The sequence below is a fragment of the Ursus maritimus genome, unplaced genomic scaffold (assembly GCF_017311325.1).
Source record: "Ursus maritimus isolate PB19 unplaced genomic scaffold, ASM1731132v1 scaffold_2, whole genome shotgun sequence".
Lineage (NCBI taxonomy): Eukaryota > Metazoa > Chordata > Mammalia > Carnivora > Ursidae > Ursus > Ursus maritimus.
The window spans coordinates 5,105,062-5,120,800 of NW_024424452.1; positions in this window are offsets into that span (position 1 = coordinate 5,105,062).

The following is a 15,739-nucleotide window of genomic DNA, read 5'->3' on the forward strand; positions in this document are numbered from 1 at the left end:
TAACTCACAGCTGCCCCTCCTCTTGACAGCTGTTCCTGGCCGAAGGCGGGAGCTGCTGCACGGGGAGGTTAACCATGCCTACCACCCCCTTACAGTCTATACCAGTGGCCCGCTGACAAAGGGGTTCAGAAAGGCCTTGCCTCAACTTGTGACCAGCCTCATCGTGGTGCAGTGCACGCTCCAGGGCGCCAGTGGGATCAGAGAGAAGTTCGTTTTCCACTGCATCCTGACTTGACTCCTTTCCCTGCCCCCTTCCTCCCTTCCCTTTCTCCCCAGAGCACAGTGCATATACAGCATCGGCATCTGAATTCTGTTTCAAGCCCTGCTTCTAGGTAGCCTGGCTTGAGACAGCAGGTACCAGAAAAGGTCCTAGGAAGCAGAATCTAAGGATAAGATTCTAGGTGATTTGTGAGGCACTGATCTCCGTGCTGTTGGGTAAGGTCCCACCCAGGGGAAAGTGGGATGGGAAATGAGTAGAAGGGCATGCACTGGCTTATTCAATCTCTGTGAACGTTGGGGAAAATAGTCATTGAAAGAACTGTGATATTCAATGACCACTGCTGCTTTAAAGAAGGAAAATGATAGGGTCCGGGCAATTATCAACGTAAAGCAAAGCATAGAAGCCAGAGAGACGTTTCAGTGCCCTGCCATGATGATCGTCTGCAGTCAAAGGACAGGCAGGCAGTCCCGAGGACCAGGCTCAGGGGTTCACTTTGAAGAAACACAACTTCAGAAGTGATTGACTTCTCTCAGCCATGGTCAGTCTCCATCACCAGAGTCAGGGCTCTGATAAAGAAGAGGTGGAATCCCAAGACTAGGGATGAGAACGTCAGATTGCTCCGAACCTTTTGGGCCTTCAGAAGTGGCCCATTCCAGCCCCTCAACCTAAAGACGATGCAGAAGCCTCAAATGAGGCAAGTACCTATAAGATGATGCATTCTTCAGGATCTGCCCCATAGTCCCCGTGGCCACGAGACCAGTTGCAAAGGTTAAGTCCCAGTATGGCCCGATTGGACAAGTGTTAGTCCTATTTAGGGAGGAGAGGAATGATACATTGAAGGAGCTGTAGGACCTGGCTGATACACACCAGCAGGACTGTCAGTGAGCCTGTAAATGGATCTCAAGGGGCTAGATCAAGGGTGGGGGAGGGGTAATAAAGGAGACTTTGTAGATCTAGGGGCACCCTCCCACAATATTGATCTAAACTTTGAGTGGGCCAGTATGGATGGTACTTGACAAAAAGAAATGAGCCACATTAAATAAGGACAACACCACGACTTCCATGGTAGATAGGGGAAGATGGGATCAATAGGCCCCGGGGAGGGGCGCCTGGGTGGCTCAGTCATTAAGAGTCGGCCTTCGGCTCGGGGCATGATCCCGGTGTTCTGGGATCGAGCCCCATGTCGGGCTCCTCTGCTGGGAGCCTGCTTCTTCCTCTCCCACTCCCCCTGCTTGTGTTCCCTCTCTCGCTGGCTGTCTATCTCTGTCAAATAAATAAATAAAATCTTAAAAAAAAAAAATAGGCCCGGGGAAATGAACATCCTAGAATGGATACTACCAGCTGACTATACTACGAGCTGAAAAGGCCTGGAGGACACTGCTTCCCAAGGTCTGGGTTGGGGGCACCATCGGCCTTGAGAAACTCAATGATGGCTGTCATCTGTAGGTCAGAGGGGTAATAGGATCCTAGAGTGACAGAGGCTGGGTGGCAGCACTTACCCCTCAGAAGCAAGGTGGGCATGAGTAGGCAGCAGGCAGAGAGGGGCACCTGACTTGCAGGGCTCCATGGAGGCTAACAGATCATCGGGCAAGACAGATGGGCAGTCAACAAAGACATACTAAATATGATTAATATATATATCATTTGATATAGTCAAAATCATCTTTCTAGTTTCACCACCTGAGCCAATTTTCAGATCCAAAACACCCATTCAGTGAAAGGGCAGCCAGATCCATGGATGTGTACGCAATAGTGATTCTCCAAATACTTCACCAAAGAAACCTCTGGCCATTTAATTTGTTTGGGGTAAGCATAGTCTAGGAAAGAGGAATACCTGGATATTTCCAGGCTGTTGGTTTATAGAGACAATGAGGACGGATGGGAACCTAAAGCACCCCAAAGTCTCCCTTTTTGCTAAGGGAGTAAGGACATACGGGGTCAAAAAATACATTGGCTCCATGGGCCCACAGTGGTCATTTCCCCAGTGTCCAAACATAATATCCAAATGGTCATACTTACAGGTTGACCGAACCCTCATATTGGTTTTTTGACTTGTAAAGTATGAGCTAGTCTAGTAGAAAAAGCCACATAGAAGCCCCCAAACTGCCCTCTCTGGCCTAAAGAGTAACTCTTGGAGGGAATGCCTGAGAATATTAGTGTTGTACCTTATGGTTACGGAAGGTGCAAGGCTATTGGTCTCCATCGCATGTGGATTTAATTCACCAGGCTGGACCCTGAAAACACTGGATGAGTCAGGGAGGGTAACAACCAACCTCTGTGAGCATAACCATCAAAAACATATCTACACCAGCTTTGTTCCACCACCACCTGCCCTGCCCCTGAGAGTTCCACACCCACAACAGAGTGGAGCAGTGCTTAGGATCTCTCAGTCAATCCTCGCTCTAAGGCCCTCAGAACAAACAAAACCAGACCCTTCACTGCTTACAGCTCATAATCACTGCAAACAAAGGAGAAATCACATAAACACCAAAAAAATGGGTTAATCATAAAGCATACTCGAAAGATGTGCCTACCATATTTTGCCACAAAAGGAACACAAAGAAAGAAAAGAGGAGTACCTACCTTTCACTATAAGAGTGATCAGATGACACAATCAATAAACTTGTCCCCGCAGCCCGGGCGGAGACACAGTCATCAGAGTGCTGTCTGGGGACAGACACACTAGATATAAATTCCAGCTCCAGCTTTTATTTATTAATTGTGCTCTTTGGTCTTGTTTTAGACTCTCATGAAATGAAAGGTTTGTTTAATTTACCAAAGCCAACTTTATCCTAATGGGTAATTAACACCCCTTTCTCCCAATCCAACATAAGACATCAAAGCCCAAAGTTTTTGTGGGTTTTTTTTAAGATTTTCAAAATTTATTTATCTGACAGAGAGAGATGGCAAGAGAGGGAACACAAGCAAGGGGAGTGGAAGAGGGAGAAGCAGGCTTCCTGCTGAGCAGGGAGCCGGATGCAGGGCTTGATCCGAACACCCTGGGATCATGACCTGAGCTGAAGGCAGACACTTAATGGCTGAGCCACCCAGGCGCCCCAGCCCAAAAGTTTTCAAGGAAAGATACATTTGATTTTCCTGAGGATCACGGTCTCCTATGAAGGAAATCTGCGGCTATGGTTCACCAAATCTTAGACCTGGTTTATTTTTGGGTGACAAATCCCAAGTCACTCCTTTATGTATTGCCAAAATATTAATTTAAAACCCAGAATAAACCACGCATTGGAGATACGATATCTATTTTCCAGAGACCATTTTGTTTAGAATACAGAGTTATACATAGTTACTCCACATCCTGGCAATGCTCCAATTTAGAAGGTAAAGCTTAGGAAGCACTGAGAATAACCCTCCCAGGAGGAGACGTTAAGGAAAAGTTTTATGAAGACGGTGACACTTGAAATGGGTCTTTGAGGATTAAGTAGAATTTTTTCTAGACAAATAAAGGATAGGAAAACAATGCCAGGATTTCAGAAGCAAAAGCTATTTGAAAGCAAGCAAAGCTTATCCCCCTTAGAACTCTGTTGCCTGGGGCGTCTAGGTGGCTTTGTCAGTTAAGCGTCTGCCTTTGGCTCAGGTCATGATCCTAGGGTCCTGGTATCAAGCTCGCTGTTGGGCTTTCTGCTCAGCGGGGAGCCTGCTTTGCCTTCTCCCTCTGCCTGCCTCTCCCCCTGCTTGTGCTCTCTCTGTCTGTCAAATAAAGTAAAATCTTTAAAAAATAAAAAAATAAAAAAAACACCTCTGTTGTCCTTGGAAATGTGCAAAAATGAACACTGATAATACAGTTGATAGCAAGGAAAAGTTCAGCATGTAACTTGATTCAGCAGGCTTGGGGTTTCAAAGGAGAAACTCTGAGAGGTCTAATCAGGTCTAACTGGCTGGTTGAGACTTCCCAGATTTATAATGGAAATCAATACCTGTCCAATTCAAAAACATGAATGCATGTTACCCTAAACAATGATTAGACATGGCCCTGGAATTTTGCCCTCCCCCCCCCAAAAAAAACACAAGATATTTCTATCAGAATGGAGACAATTTATCGTTATCTGTATACCTCAATTGAAGAAAAGCAAAAATATGTGAGACCCATTAAGAGCTTTCAGGTAAGTGGCTGATTAAAACATGAACATAAAAAAGTCAACTGAATGTGAATTTACTTAATGCCATGGAACTATACACTTGAAAATGATTAAAATGATAAATCTTATTTACATTTTATCACAATAAAAAAGCCAGTTGACATCTATATACCAGCAATATCTAATTAGAAAAGTAACAATCACAAGAACGAAAGCAAAATGCTGAGGAATAAATAACAAACTTGAAAAATGTGCAAGGTCCAAAACTCATGACCAAGGGTTCTAAAAAAAGATTTTCTTTTCTTTTTTTTTTTTTTTTAAGATTTTTCTGAATGAAGGATGATACTTTGGTTTGTAAAGATTTTACAAACTATACTATAGTATACTATAACTGATTGTAAACAAATTCTTTCTAGAACTCAATAAAATGCCTAGAGTATAAATATTAAAATTAATTTACAAATGCAGTGCAGTAAGTCCTGGAAGGACTCCTGTGGCACTTTCGAAGATGTTGGAATTTTCATCTGAGCAACAAAGCCATTCGCTAATGCTCTCCACGCTTAACTACCTATAGTAACTACCTAAGTAACTCTCTTTCTCTTGAAACAGTTCACACATTCGTTGAGCAAATACCCGGCTAGCATCTACTCTGAGAGTCAGTAAGAGAAGTGATGTGCTAGTGCCTGCCTTCAGTGAGTTTTTAGAATATTTACATGAAGCAGGTGAGCTATGAGAGCCAATTTGGCAGGAAGGAAGTGTGGGAGAAAACAATGTAATGGGAGGGGGCAGATCAGAGGGAGGGGAAGTTCAGAGCGGGTTCCCTGAGACTGAACCCAGCGGACTGAGTAGCGAGGCGCAAGGTGAAATTAGTAGGGGCAGCTCAGAGCGGAGAAACACGAAACAGATGGGGAGAGCAAGTCAGGACAGGGAAGGAGAACTTGATACGTATTTCACCTTGGCCAGTATCTGAAGGAAACTTCATCAGAACTGTAGCAGAAAAATTTCTCAACATAGCAAAGGACGCCGAAGGAAGAGGCTACCACAGCACTCAGAGTTCCTCTGTTCTGAAGAATGACAATCCATCTCTGATGTTAGACTCGAGGCTTCAGTTTTTAAGAATAGATTAGTGATTGTTAACAGAGGTTATTATGGGCCAGAGGTTACTTGTAAAGATTTACACACATTCTTGCAACTACTTCGGGAGATAGGTACTATGGGGTATTTCCATTTTATGGGTGAGTAAACAGAGGCAAAGAGACATTAACTAATCTGTGCAAGGTCACACCAGCTAGTAAGTGGCAGAATCCGTATTCTTAAAGCTCCAAGCCAACACCGTCCTGGAGAGCTTTCTGCAACGATGGTGAAGTCCTACGTAACATAGTAGGTACTAGTCACATGCAGCTGTTTGCTCCTTGAAGTGTGGCACGGTATGCCTGAAGAACTAGGTTTCAAATCTAATTTTAACTAATTTAAATTAAAATGTCCACAGGAGGCTACTGTATTGGACACACGGCTCGAAGCTATTCTGATTAGAGAATGGTCGCTGTAGAATTGTTTATAATATTGAAAGAAACAACTTAAATGGAAGAATGTCTAAGACGGACTACGAAATATACACAACTTGAATGAGGGGCGTGGAGAAATCTGGTAAGAATTACAAAATCTGGACATTTATCGGGGAGGAGGGTCGGGGCAAATATATATTGCATACAATACAGACCCACCCTGTCTGGGATCCCCGATTATTTTCTGGTCTTCAACCAACTCCAGTGGATCCTGAATAAGCAGTCTCTAGTAATGTGATCCAATAAAAATATAATGTGACCCACATACATATTTCTAAATTTTCTAGTAGTCACATTTAAAAAGGTTTTTTAAAGGTGAGATTAGGGGTGCCTGGGTGGCGCAGTCGTTAAGCGTCTGCCTTCAGCTCAGGGCGTGATCTCGGCGTTATGGGATCGAGCCCCACATCAGGCTCCTCCGCTATGAACCTGCTTCTTCCTCTCCCACTCCCCCTGCTTGTGTTCCCTCTCTCGCTGGCTGTCTCTATCTCTGTCAAATAAATAAATAAAATCTTAAAAAAAAAAAAAAGAGTCTGCTTTCAGTTCAGGTCATGATCCCAGGGTCCTGGGATTGAGCTCTGCATCGGGCTGCCTGCTTGGCGGGAAGCCTGCTTCTCCCTCTCACATTCCCCCTGCTTGTGTTCCCTCTCTTGCTGTCTCTCTCTGTCAAATAAATAAATAAAATCTTAATAAATAAATAAATAAATAAATAAGTGAGATTAATTTTAATAATATACTTGATTTAATCCAATATACCCCAAATATTATCATTTAATCATGTGGTATGAGCCACATAGCAGCTTGCTCACTAGCCACTAGCCTATTGGATAATAAAGATCTGTAGAATACCAATCATCAGAGAAGAAACTATTCTATATCTACTTGGAGGCAAAAGTTCCTTAAGGCACATTACTGAGTGATAAAAGCAAGCTGCAGAACTGTACATTAAAAAAAAAAAAAAAATCCAAGGGCTCCTGGGTGGCTCAGTCGGTTAAGTGTCTGCCTCTTGATTTCAGCTCAGGTCATGATCTCAGGGTCCTGGGATCAAGCCCCATGTCAAACTCCACACTCAGTGGGGAGTCTGCTTCAGGTGTCTCTCTCCGTCCTTCTGCCCCTCCCCCCCTCAAATAAATAAATATTTTTTAAAAACCCAAAACTCTTTAAGCATGATATTTTGAGTTTCTATGATACTGAATAACTTACTTCACAGACATTCCTTAGAGATCCTTCCACTGAAGACTATCATGGTATTTATAAAGCATAGCTAACAATTTTTATCTCATTGCTTTTTTTTTTTTTTAAAGATTTTATTTATTTATTCGACAGAGATAGAGACAGCCAGCGAGAGAGGGAACACAAGCAGGGGGAGTGGGAGAGGAAGAAGCAGGCTCCCAGCAGAGGAGCCTGATGTGGGGCTCGATCCCATAACGCCGGGATCACGCCCTGAGCCGAAGGCAGACGCTTAACGCTGTGCCACCCAGGCGCCCCTCTCATTGCTTTTTTTAAAAAGTGTGGTAAGCTACAACATGAAATTTATTTTTTTAAAGATTTTTTATTTTGAAGTAATCTCTCTACCCAGCGTGGGTCTCAAACTCACAACCCACTCCACACAGGATCGATGTAGCACACTCCACTGACTGAGCCAGCCGGGTCCCCTCAAAGTGTGCAGGTTAGTGGCATTAAGTACATTCTCAGTCTACCGCAACCATCGCACTACCTAGTTCCAGAACTTTTTCACCACCCTAAGTGGAAACCTACACTTCCCATTTGCTCTGCCACCAGCCCCTGGCCACCATTAGTCTGGTGTCTATATCTATGGATTCACCTATTCTAGGTATTTGATATAAAAGGAATCACGTGCCATGGGGTGTCTTATATCCAGCTTTTTTCACATAGCATGTTTTCAAGATTTATCCACATTGTAGGATATATCGGTACTTCATTCCTTGTTATGACTGAATAATAGTCCACGGCATGGACAGATCACATTTTATTTATCCATTCATCATCCACTGATGGACGTTTGAGTTATTTCCACCTTTGGATATCAGGAACAGAGCAACTATGAACATTTAGGTACAAGTTTTAGTTTGAATACCTGTTTTCAGTTCTCCGGGGTACAAACCCAGGAGTGGAATCGCTGGGTCATATATGGTCAATCTAAACCACTATACTATTTTCCACACTGACTGCACCGTGTTGCATTCCCACCTGCAACGTTTGAGGGTCCCAATATCTTCGCATCCTTGCCAACACCTGGTACTTCCTTTTTCCTTTTCCTGGTGAGTGCGAAGTAGTCTCTCATTGTGATTTTCCATTTCCCTAACGACTAAAGATGTCGAGCATCTTTTCACACGCTCATTAGCCATTCATCTTTGGAGAAATGTCTATTCAACTAGTTTGCCAATTTTTAAATTGGGTTATTTGCCTTTTTATTGTTGAGTTGTAAGAGTTCTTTATACTGGTTACTAGACTCTTACCAGATATTTGATTGGGAAATATTTTCTCTCGTGGGGGTTGTTGTTTTACTCTCTTGATAGTGTCCTTTAATGCACAAAAGTTTTTAATTTTAATTAAGCCCAGTTATTTTTTCTTTTGTTGTTTGTGCTTTTGGTGTGGGTTTTTAATAAATTCCCTTTATAATATTAAGGAAGTTCCCTTCTATGGCTAGTCTTTTGCATGTTTTTATCATGACAGAATGTTAGCTTTTATCAAATGTTTTTTTCTACATGAATTAAGATGATCAGATGGTTGGGGTTTTTTCCCCTTACTTCTGTGAATGTGGTGTATTACACTGATTGATTTTCTGCTTGTTGACCCACACTGGCATTCCTGAGATAAATCCCATTTATAATCGTTGCAACATGCTTCTGGATTCGGTTTATTAGTATTTTGTTGAGAATTTTTTTTTAAGATTTTATTTATTTATTTGACAGAGAGAGACAGCGAGAGGGAACACAAGCAAGGGGAGTGTGAGGGGGAGAACCAGGCTTCCCGCTGAGCATGGAGCCCGATGCGGGGCTCGACCCCAGGACTCTGAGATCATGACCTGAGCTGAAGGCAGACTCTTAATGGCTGAGCCACCCAGGAGCCCCATTTTGTTGAGAATTTTTTTTTAAAAGATTTTATTTATTTATTTGACAGAGATAGAGACAGTCAGCGAGAGAGGGAACACAAGCAGGGGGAGTGGGAGAGGAAGAAGCAGGCTCATAGCAGAGGAGCCTGATGTGGGGCTCGATCCCATCACGCTGGGATCACGCCCTGAGCCGAAGGCAGACACTTAACCGCTCTGCCACCCAGGCACCCCTTGTTGAGAATTTTTGCACTTATATTCATAATGGATATCAGTCTCCAGTTTTCTTGTGATGTTTTCATCTGGCGTTAGTATCAAGATAGTGTCGGCACCACAGAGTGAGATAGAAAGTGTTTCCTCCTTTTTCTATTTTTGGTAGAGTTTGAGAAGTACTGGTGGTAATTCTTCCAGAAATATTTTGTAGAATTCAACAGCGAAGCCATCTCGTCCTGGACTTTCTTTGTTGGGAGGTTTTGGATTATTGATTCAGTCTTGTAATTTGTTACACATCACATTAATAGAACAAGATCTTCTCAATTATTGTAGGAAGAGTCTTTGACAAAATCCAACACGCTTTCACGATAAAAAACACTTAATTCAGATTTTCTATTTCTTTTTTTTTTTTTAAGATTTTATTTATTTATTTGACCGAGCTAGACAGCCAGCGAGAGAGGGAACACAAGCAGGGGAGTGAGAGAGGAAGAAGCAGGCTCCCAGCGGAGGAGCCTGATGTGGGGCTCGATCCCAGAATGCCGGGATCACACCCTGAGCCGAAGGCAGACACTTAACGACTGCGCCACCCAGGCGCCCCCAGATTTTCTATTTCTTAATTCAGTTTGGGGAGTTTGTATGTTTCCAGTAATTTGCCCATTTCATCTACATTATATAATTTATTGGTGTATACTTGTTCATAGTATTCTCTATTCTCTTATAACACTTTTTTTTTGGTAAGATCAGCAGTAAGGTCCCCATTTTCATTTCTGATTTTATTTATGAGTCTTCTCTCTTTTTTTCTTTGTCAATCTAGTGAAAGGCTCATCAATTTTATTTATCTTTTCAAATAGCCAAATTTGGTTTTATTGATTTTATCTATTGCTCTATTCACGATTTCTTATTTCTGCTCTAACCTTGGTCTTTTCCTCCCTCTGCTAACTTTGGACTTAGTTTGCTCTTCTCTATCTAGATCCCTCAAGTGTAAGTTATTAACTCGAGACTTTTTAAAATATAGGCATCATAGCTATAAATTTCTGTTTTCATTGCATGTCATAAGTTTTGATTATTTTTGTTTTTGTTCATCTCAAAATATTTTCTAACTTATTTTGTGATTTCTTCTATGACCAGTTTGTTGTTTAAGAATGTATTGTTTAGGGACGCCTGGCGGGTTCGGTACGTTAAGTGTCTGCCTGCGGCTCAGGTCATGATCTCAGGGTCCTGGGATTGAACCCCATGTAGGGCTCCCAGCTCAGCGGGGAGTCTGCTTCTCTCTCTGCCCCTCCCCCTGCTCATGCTCTCTTTTCTCTCCCTCTCTCAAATAATTACACAAAATCTTTAAAAAAAAGAATGTATTGTTTACAAATAAAAAAATACACATTATATATATATATATATTAAAAAAAGACTTGCATGGCTGGTTCAGTAAGAAGAACATGCAATTCTTCATCTTGGGGCTGTGAATTTAACCCCATGTGGGATGTAGTGATTACTAAAAAAATAAATGAATAAATAAACTTTTAAAAAATATTTAAAAACAGAATATTGTTTAATTTACACATTTTGTGAATTCTCTAGTTTTCCTCCTAGATTTCTTGTTTCATTCCATTGTGATCAGAGAAGATATTTTGCGTGATTCCATTTCTTTTGAATTTATCATGACTTGTTTTGTGGCCTAACATATGATCTCCTGGAGAACGCTGCCTTACAGTGTTGTTCCTCCTTCATTTCCCCACTGATCTCCTGTCTAGTTACTTTATTCATTATTCAAAGTGAGGTATTTAAGTCCCCAAACTACTACCGTACAACTCTCTATTTCTCCATTCGCTTCGGTCGATTTTTTCTTCATATATCTGGAGACTCTGTTAGGCATGTATATAATTGTTACATCTTCTCAATAAAGTCACCCTTTTATCATTAAATAATACCCTTCTTTGTCTCTTGTAACAATTTTGATTTAAAGTGTATTTTACAGGGCGCCTGGGTGGCTCAGTCGGTTAAGAGTCTGCCCTCGGCTCAGGTCATGATCCCAGAGTCCCCAGATCAGACCCTGTATCAGGCTCCCTGCTCAGTGGGGAGCCTGCTTCTCCCTCTGCCCCTCACCCCACTCTTGTGCTCTCTCCACGCTCCTTCTCAAATAAATAAATAAAATCTTAAAAAAAAGAATAAAGTCTACTTTATATGATAGTAGTGTAGGCACTCCAGCTCTCTTCTGGCTATTATTAGCATGAAATATACTTTTCTGTTTTGTTTTGTTTTGTTTTGTTTTTTACTTTCAAACTTTGTGTGTGATAGAGGGTGGGGTTTTGGTTTTTTTGGTTTCTTGAGGTTTTTAAATTTTTATTTTTAAAGATTTATTTATTTATTTATTTAAAGATTTTATTTATTTATTTGACAGAGAGAGAGACCGCCAGCAAGAGAGGGAACACAAGCAGGGGGAGTGGGAGAGGAAGAAGCAGGCTCCCAGCAGAAGAGCCTGATGTGGGGCTCAATCCCAGAACACTGGGATTACGCCCTGAGCCGAAGGCAGACGCTTAATGACTGAGCCACCCAGGCACCCCTAAAGATTTATTTATTTTTATTTTAGAGAGAGAGGGAGCGTGAGCATGTGCATGTGCAAATGGGGGTAGGAGTAGAGAGAGAATCTTCAGGCAGACTCCCTGCTGAGCACGGAGCTTGACTTGTGGCCCAATCTCATCACTCATGAGATCACAACCCAAGTCGAAACCAAGAGCTGGACAGCCAACTGACTGAGCCACCCAGGAGCCCTACAGTTTTGTTTTGTTTTTCCATCCATTCTGCCAATCTCTGTCTTTTAATTGGAGAGTTTAACCCGTTAAATTTAAAGTAAGGAAGAACTAATTTCTGCCAGTTTTCTATGTGCGTTCTGGATGTCACATCTTTGTCGTTGCTCAATTCCTCCACTCCTGCCTGCTTTTGTAGTTAATTGATTGCAGTGTCCTGTTTTGATTCCTTTCTTATTTCTTTATATGTATGGATAGAAATACATACGTGTGCTCTCTATATATAGATGATTATACACATGTATGTAAATATATATAAATATATAAATATATGAATGTATATATTTAGTTGTGCCCTTAGTTACTTTGAAGACTACAATGAACATCTTAAACTTGTAACACCTTAGTTTGAATTAACACCAACTTAGTTTTAATATTAACAACAAATCTGTTCCTATATTTTGCCATCCTTTCCCTTTACAGTGTTACTGTCACAGATTATATCTATATACATAGTTTTCACGTGAACACAGATTTATAAATATTGTTCTATGCATTTGTCTCTTAAATCACATGGGAAAATGGATGAGTTACATACAATAACAATAATCGTGACTTTTATATATTTACCTATGTAGTTACCTTTACCAATGTTCTTTATTTCTTTGTATAGCTTCAAGTTACTATCTCGTATCCCTTCATTTCAGTCCATAGCACTCCCTTTAGCATTTCTTGTAGAGAAGGTCTACTAGTAACAAACTCTGTCAGCTTTTGTTTCTTTGCGAATGTCTTAATTTCTTGCATTCTTTTTTTTAAGTTTTTTTAAATTTATTTGAGAGAGAGAGTGAGAGAGCATGAGTGGGGGGAAGGGCAGAGAAAGGGAGAAGCAGACTCCCTGCTGAGCAGGGAACCTGATTCAGGGCTGGATCCCAGGACCCCAGGATCATGACCTGAGCCGAAGGCAGAAGTTTACCTGACTGAGCCACCCTGGCACCCCGATTTCTCCTTCATTTCTGAAGGATAGTTTTGCCAGGCATAGAATTCTTGGTTAACAGGTTTCGTTTTTCAGCACTCTAAATATGTCAACCCACTGCCTGCTGGCCTCCATGGCTTCTGATGAGAAATCTACTGTTAATCTGGCTGAAGAGCCTTTGTATGTTACAAGTTGCTTCTCTCCCTGTTCTCAAGATTCTTTTTGTCCTTGTTGTCCTGTGTCTTGGTGTGTATCAATATGTGTTCATTCTACTTGAGTTCACTGGTTTCTTGAATATGTAGATTCATGTCTTTCATCAGATTTGGAAATTTTTCAACAATTTTTTTCTTCAAATATTCTTTCTGCCCCTTTCCTCTCTCTTTTCTCCTTCTGGGACTCTCATAATGTGTATGTTAGTCCACTTGATGGTGTTCCACAGGTCACTTCGTCTCTGTTCATTTTTCTTCATTGTTTTCTCTTTCTGCTTCTCAGATTGGAATATTTCCTCAGACTAATTTTCACATTTGTTGATTCTTTTGTCTGCTCAAATCTGCTGTTGAACCCCTCTGCAAATTTTTTCATTTCAACTATTGTACTTTTAAGCTCTAAAATTTCAATTTACTTCCTTTTTTTTTTTTTTTTTTTTAATAATGTCTGTCTCTTTGCTTATATTCCCTATTTGTTAAGACATTATCCTCTGGTTTTCTTCAGGTTTTTTGTTTTTTTTTTTTGATAGTTTCCTTTAGCTCTTGGAACATAGTTAAGACAGTTGCTTTAATGTCTGTGTTTTCTCAGGGACAGTTTCTGTTTGTGATATTTTGATTTATTATTTTAAAAATATTTAGTTTCCATCCCCATTCTTGGCAGAGGGCTCCTAAAACCCTTGTAAATTCCTAAGTGAAAAGAGCAGTAGAAGCATCTTTTGTTCTAATGAGTTGACTCTGGGTGGGCTTCTAGATAGCTCCCGGATGGGAGCTGTCCATCTGAAAACCAGCCCATGATTAGAACCTTGGGAAGGGGCTGGAAATGGAGTTAATAACTGATCATGCCTACAGGAGGCAGCCACCATAAAATCCCAACATTGTGGGGGTTCATAGAGCGTCCAGGTTGGTGAACACATTTAAGTACCAGGAGGGCGATGCACCCCAAGTCCATGGGGACAGAAGTTCCTGTGCTCTGCACCTTCTCAGACTTCACTCTATGCATTTCTTCATCTGGCTGTTCATCTGTATCCCTTATCATTTCCTTTAATAAACTGGTAAGTGTGAGTGTTTCCCTGAGTTCTGTGAGCTGTTCTAACAAATAATTGAATCCAAGGTGTGGGGGGGTGGTCACAAGAACCTCTGATTTGTAGACAAGTTGGACAGAAGTCTTGGGCAACCTGGGGACCTACTAATTGCTATTGGTATCTGCAGTGGGGGGCAGCACCTGTGTAGCTCAGTTGGTTAAGCGTCTCATCTGCCTTTGGCTCAGATCATGATCCTGGGGTCCTGGGATCTGGCCCTCTGTCAGTCTCCCTGCTCAGCGGGGAGCCTGCTTCTCCCTCTCCCTCTGCCCCAGCTTGCTCTCTATCTCAAATGGATGAATAAAATCTTTAAAAAAAAAATGAAGTGGGGGGCAGTCTCATGAGAGTGAGCCCTTAACTTGTGAGATCTAACACTATTGATAGTGTCAGAATTGGGTTAGATTGTGGGACACCCAAGTAGTGTCACAGAATTGCTGGGTGTGGGAATAAACTCCACACATCTAGTGTCAGAAGTGTTGTGGGTGTGGTCATTGTGTGAGAGTAAAGGAGAAACACAGTAAAGCAGTAATGTAGATTTTCCCCTTTTCACCATTCATTTTTTTGGTCCTGGGAATGGGCCATACTTTCTTGTGTCTTTGCACACTTCATATTTTTCATTAAAAACTGGATGGATATTTTGAGTATTGTTAAAAAAGGAAAGAAAGAAAGAAAGAAAGAAAGAAAGAAAGAAAGAAAGAAGAAAAGAAAGAAAAAAAGGGACTCCCTAGTTCTCTTCAGATTGCTTCTGTGTCAGGGCATTCCTTCAACAATTAGCCAGGCTATTTACAACTCTGCCTTAGCCTTCACTTCCTGTTTATGCAGAGTCTAGAGACCAGCCCTCAGTGAAAGCTTATGATCTTTCCCAGGTCTTTTCTAAACATGCATCTTGCCCCGGCCATGCACATGGATTTCTAGGTCCTCCAGTATGTGAGGGAGTCTTTCAAAGCCCCTTTCCCCAAAGTTTCTCACTCTCCAGCTTTTCCTCTCCAGCTTTCAGCATGTCTGTTATTTATCTCAACTATTATTTCTTGCCCTGGATGGCAGTGGCTTGTCCATTTGGCTTTCATTCTTTTCCAGGAACATCCTCCGTGTAACCATGGCCATCTTTCCACCCTGAGAGAGTTCTGGATTAGGAAGAACAAAGGCAGGTCCCTTGTGTCAGTTCTTCAGGGAGCCCACAGGCAAGTTGAAACAGACTGACAGAATTCCTTCATATCAAGGTCTCCTGAAGTTCTGGACTAGATGTGCACACTGGGAATGATGGCGCCTTCGAGACTGCTGCTGCTTCAGGAAAGGATGGGGTGAGGCTAAGTTCAAGTGCCAGATCCTCATCCCAGCCTGTTTTGGTGACCTTTCTCATGGTTAAGTATTTGCTTAGTGACTATAAACCTTTGACTATCTTCCAGAGTTTTGATAAAGTTGATTCTGATAGTTTTTGCCAGGATTCTCAGTGTTACAGGGAGAGACAGCCCCTGGAGATCCCTACTCTACCATTTTTGCTGACATCACGCTTAAGAATTTTTTTTAATGCCTATTTGTTTTTGTTTGGGCATAATATATAAGTGTTACACATGAAAA